Raw genomic sequence first — 5,913 nt, forward strand, 5'->3', positions numbered from 1 at the left:
GAATTAAGTAAACCTTCTTCTAACTCCGTTCAGTATGAAAAGAAATAAATTATAGAGTTTAAGATATATATACATGTAAGTGGTTAAAAAATAATCTTTTTAAAAGAGAACATATCACTTATATAAGTTCCCACGAGTAAGATATTTCCTGTCACCCTCTACCGTTGACACCCACAGATCTACCTGCCTTAGAGATAGAGTGTAAACTTTCTCCCTGATTCCACAGGGAGATACATTTTAGGGAAAAATAAATTCTCAACTTTATTCTAAATGATCATAGAATATCTTTATCTTGGGGTGGCTCAGTGGCGCAGTGAATAGAGCACTGGACCTGGAGTCAGGAGGACCTGAGTTCAAATCTGGTTTCATATACTTAGCACCAAAACTAGCCGTCTGACCTTTGGCAAGTCACTTAACCCCAAATTGCCCTCCAAAAAAGGCAAAAAATAAGATAAAAAAGGAATATCTTTATCTCGAAATGTAACTGGGCTCTTAATGACGCTGGTTTTCAGAATTGGCTCTGATTCTCATAGAAGGTCTGACCTTCCAGCAGATCCTTTCTCTGGGCTTGAGTTTTGTTCTGTGAATTAATGAGAGTTGGACTATTGAAATCTGAAGTATCCTTCAGCTCTACATTCTCTGCCTTTTCATGCTTTAGGGGTTGGTGGCATTCAAGGATGTGGCTGTGGACTTCACCCAGGAGGAGTGGGGCCTCTTGGATCATCCTCAGAAGGAGTTGTACTGGGGGGTCATGCTGGAGAATGCCCAGAACCTGCTCTCCCTGGGTAAGGACACTTCCCCTGGTAACACTGAGTCTCCAATCAAAGGACTGTCTTCATCCCCTGGAGTGCAGGGTTTGGAGCATTTATCAGTTATGAGAGAGAGGAGAGTGCTGGTCTCTTGGCCTGCTGCCTGGTGTTTCCCATAGAAGGTCTCTCATTGTGTGACAGGAGCCTGAGGGTCTCCTTGTTGCGCCTGAAGCTGCCTCTGACCCCTTCTAGGCAGCTCCATGTTGGTGTGGAAGCATCTCAGTCCTGGAAGGACCCTCAGGGGCCATTTGGTCTGACCTCCACCTGGCCCTGAATTCTGTCTGCCAAGTGTCTGACAGCTGCTCAGGGGGCTTTTCCTTACATGCCCATCCTCTCTGGGATGGGTCTAGGATCCAGAATATTCTTCCTTTTAACAAGCAGCAATTTGTAGCTCAGGCTTCTGCTTGTCCCTCATATAGTGAGTTTGTCCTTAATCTTCCTTTCCTGTTGCCCTCAAATTCCTGAGATTGTGGGAAGGGAAGGGAGGGAGCATTTGTTTACACTAACTGTTTGCCAGGGGCTTGGCCAAGGGCTTTCTTTACAATATTATGTCACTTTATCCTCACAATAACCTTCCATGTTAGGGGATATTATTCTCCGCATTTGACAATTGAGGAAATTGAGGCAAATGGAGGTTATGTGCCTTGTCCTGTGGCACACAGGTAGTCGCCATCTGGGGCTGGATTTAGACTCTGGTGTGCCTCACTCTAGGCCCAGGGCTCTCTCCACTGCACTATCAGCTGCCTCTAATTTCTAGAGAATGGGAAGTGTGCAATGAGTCCATCCTTCTATGAAAAAGATACAGGGAGACCAACCTTTCTGATTCCAACCTGATCTTCTCCCCCACCTCTCCCCAAAACTCAGAAAAGACATGCTCTGAGGCTGTCCTTCAGGGGTCCTAGAAACCACCCTGGGGGCCTTGCCTGCAGTAATTGACTGAGAAATAGAATTTGGGGCACCTAGGAGCTTTTGAGTTTGTCAGCAGGAGACTCTCACCTAAAGAGGCAGAGGGTCCCCAGATGAGCAGTCCACAAGGTTTCTGTAGGTTTTATGGAGTGAGGGACAGGGCAGAAGCTGGCTCCTCTAGGGACAGGTTCTGGGACTCTGGTCTTGCACAACAAGCCTTAGTGGCCCACTTTGGAATTAGGAGTTTCTACCAGGATGGGGGGCAGGAGTTTGGCTCTTTCTCAGAGCAGGTTAACGATACAGGATAATGTAGCAATCCTGTTTTGGGATACCTGCATTACATGCCCTAATGGGTGACTACAGTCTGATGTGTGTGAATATAAAAGTGTGGATCTCAGAATGAAGCAGCTCTGGGTCTGAACACTATTCCCTAAAGAACTAATTTGGGAGCCTAGATGGCACAGTGAATCAAACATCAGCCTTGGAGTCAGGGGGACCTGAGTTTAAATCCAGCCTTAGACACTTAATACAAACAGTGTGACCTTGGGCAAGTCACTTAACCCCAATTGCCCTGCCTTCCCCCTTCAAAAAAAAAAAGCAAATAAAAAAAGAACTGAATGACAAGTTTCTCCCCCTGCCCGTCCCTGACCCCCCATGCCAGGGCTTCCAGTTCCCAGGGAAGACGTGATCTCTTATTTGGAGCAAAGGGCAACACCGGGGATGTTGGAGCAAGAAGGCTTGAGGAGCTGCTGTCCAGGTGAGTGAGGTGGAAGCAGGAGTGTGAGGGCTGGGATTACAGGAGGCTGCTGGGTGTTGTGGTGAAGCAGGTAATGGATTTGGGACAGGAAGACCTACCTTAGAACGCTTTTTCAGATATTTCCCAGCAGTGGCTTCGGGGGTCAGTCACTGAACCAGTGAGCCTCAGTTTCTCCATCCATAATAAGGAGGATTTGAACACCATGACCTTTCACCTTCCTTCTAAGGATCAATCTATGATCCATAAAAAATCATTGCTTGGCATTTGGGGCCATGGAATTCTCCTGAAAGTATAAAATGGGTTAGGATGTCTTTTACGAGCTCTTTACTAGACTTTCTCCAAGTCAACAAACTTCTAAGTTTAAGACCCTGTACAAAGCACCAAGCACATAAATTGATACAAGGGGCGTCCCCTGCTCCCATGGAGCTCACAGTCTGGTGGGGCAGAGAGCATGCCAAAAACTCAGTAGAAATCCACTGTGGACAGGATAAAGTAGAGCTAATCAAAACGGGGAAGGCCCTAAATTTAAGGGACACTGGGAAAGGCTCTTTGTGGGAGTTAGGCTCTATCTGGGGAATCAGGAAAGCCAGGGAGAACATTCCAGGCGACAGGGATGGCAAAGAAAACCCACAGAGTCCAGAGGTGGGAGGGGTCCTGTTCTTGGAACAGAAAGGGGGCCCAAACAAATGGATTGTAACATATATGGGTGGGGCAGAGGGGGTGAAAGAAGCCTGAAGGAGTAGGTCAGGGGTAGAAGATGAAGTACGTTCACAGTCCTAGAGAGTGTTCTGTATTTCATACCTTTTGCTGGGGAGCCCCTGGAGGCCATTTGAGTACATGGGGACATGGTCAGCTGAGAGCTTAAGGAAGATGAACTTGAAAACTGGAAGGATAATTAACTGGACAGAGGGGAGGACTGAGGCAGCTGCACCAGCCAGCAGGCTCTGACACAGTGTCAGATATGGGGTGACGGCTCTGAGCCAAGAAAGTGACGATATTGAGATCGAAAGGGGTCTGTGGAATCAGCAGGACTTTGCAACAGACTGAACATGGGGTTCAGGGGTGTGAATGTGTGAGAGCTGATGAGGAGAGCATGATATTTCACTTCTGAGCCTGGACTCTTGGGAGGGTTCCTTGGATAGCATTAGGAATGGGACAAGATGGGAGGGGCGTTTTAGGGTCTGTTTTTGTGGCAAGGTTGTGGTGGTCCATGACAGTTTCATGATGGACTCTACTGTGCATGCCGGTGAGGACGGTTTTCCAATAGCCTGCCCTCACTGCTGCAAGAATGCAAACCCAAGTGAGATCTTGTTCAGGTGATTTCAACTTTAATGAGATATGATTACAAATTAGACCAAGAAGGAAAGGATGAGTCCAAAACCACCAAGGGGCTTTGCATACCTGTGACCATTTGCACATGAGTGTCCAGCCTTCCTGGAAGTTTGGAAACAAATTGATGTCAAGTTGAGAAACTGAAGGAATACATTGCACATGGTCAGAAGCAGTCAGAGTTTGAGGAACTCACTGCCCAATCCCCAAAAGTAGTAAATTTGTGATCATGATAGTTTGAAATCACTGCAAAAAGACAGGTGTTACCATTGAAACATGCAAGTGCCTCTTGTCCCCGACGATAAATACCTTTGTAACCAGATTGAATGATTATGTACCACTCAAGGTGTGACTGACAAATTTTAGCTCAAATGACTTGGACAACTGTCTCAATCCTTCAAAGGGTTTATGGAACCATTAAAGGGGAAGCTGTGCAAGAAGACCAGTAGTGAAGCATGCTGTCCACTTCTGCACCAAAGGGTGATAGACTCCAATTCCTGTATCAGACATAAATTTTCAGAGGTGGGCAATGCCATCCATTTTTAAAAATTGTGTTTTATATATAAGGAGGCTTTTCATTTTATTTTACTGTGTAGAGGAATTTAAAGTTAATTTTTAAAAAGAAGTAAGTAATGCCTATCTCAAGAAATTAGTGGGTCAGAACAAAATCTCTTACTGGTAGAATAGATCATGAAATAATTTGAATACTTAGTATCTATGCTCCAAATGGCATTTTATCCATGAAGAAGGGATTGAAAGTGCTGACAATAAAAGGGAAAGAGAAAGACTGAACATGGACATTATTGTCAAATACTCTGTATGCAGCAGACCTGTTCACGGAGTTTAGAGTCTAGTACCAGCTGCTGTTCTTTGGGTCAAGTCCCTCAGCCATCATGAGCTCATATTCCAAGTTGTGAATGTGATGATAATGATGGTCTTACCTATGTCAGGTTTTTTGTGAGGAACCATTGTAAATTCATGCATGAAGCTCTTTGGAAATTAAATCATCTTTGAGATGTGAGTAAGGGCCTTTTAAAATGCCTTTCTGACCTTTTAAGCGATTTCTCTTTTCCCGGGGAAATAGAAAGTACCTGAGATTTTCTTCTCCTTAAGGAGCAAAGGGACTGTAGATATATATGTGTGTGTATATATGGTGTCTATTTGTTTTATTGTAGGTTTTTTTTGTTTTGTTTTGTTTTTTTCCCCAAAAGGAGAGATCAGACTGGAAATGAAAGAAACTGCTGCAGAGCTAAGCCGTTTTGTGGAAGAAACTCACAAGCAAAGATTCATGAATGATGGCCCCTGTGACTTCAGTTGGAGAGAAGTGTGTAAGACACCTGATAGTATCCACACTACAGAGAAATATTATGACTATAAACAATATGGAAAGGTTTTAACAGAGAAGAAATTTACTGCACATCAGAGAATCCACACTGCAGAGAAACCTTATGAATGTTATCAGTGTGGGAAGACTTTTATGCAGCAGGCTCCTCTTATGAGACATCAGAGAACACACACTGGGGAGAAACCTTATGAATGTAATCAGTGTGAAAAAGCTTTTATACAGAAGGCTCATCTTATTGCACATCAGAGAACACACACTGGGGAGAAACTTTATGAATGTAATCAATGTGGAAAAGCTTTTATACAAAAGTCTGATCTTAATACACATTGTAGAACACACTCTGGAGTGAAACCTTACGAATGTAATGAATGTCAAAAAGCTTTTACAACGGCAAACAGCCTCAGTCGACATATGATAATCCACACTGGATTGAAACCTTATGAATGTAATCAATGTGGAAAAACTTTTAGATGGAAGGATAGTCTTCTTCACCATCAGAGAATCCACAGTGGAGAGAAACCTTATGAATGTAATCAGTGTGGAAAGACTTTTACAGGGAATGATGGTCTTCTTCTCCATCAGAGGATACACACTGGAGAGAAACCTTATAAATGCAGTCAGTGTGGTAAAGCTTTCATACAGAGGTCTCATCTTGTTGGACATCAGAAAACACACACTGGGGAGAAACCTTATGAATGTAATCAGTGTGGAAAAACTTTTATACAAAGGTCTCATCTAATTGTACATCAGAGAACACACACTGGAGA

General features: G+C 44.0%; 1 pseudogene; it reads left to right on the forward strand.

Moving 5' to 3' along the window:
- Positions 1–658: 658 nt before the first annotated feature.
- Positions 659–5,913, forward strand: part of LOC138176476 (zinc finger protein 420-like) — a 6,665-nt pseudogene continuing 1,410 nt past the window's right edge.

The sequence above is a fragment of the Petaurus breviceps genome, unplaced genomic scaffold, assembly GCF_028583685.1.
Source record: "Petaurus breviceps papuanus isolate PSGF00001 unplaced genomic scaffold, PetGlider_PUasm1.0 89599, whole genome shotgun sequence".
Taxonomy (NCBI): domain Eukaryota; kingdom Metazoa; phylum Chordata; class Mammalia; order Diprotodontia; family Petauridae; genus Petaurus; species Petaurus breviceps.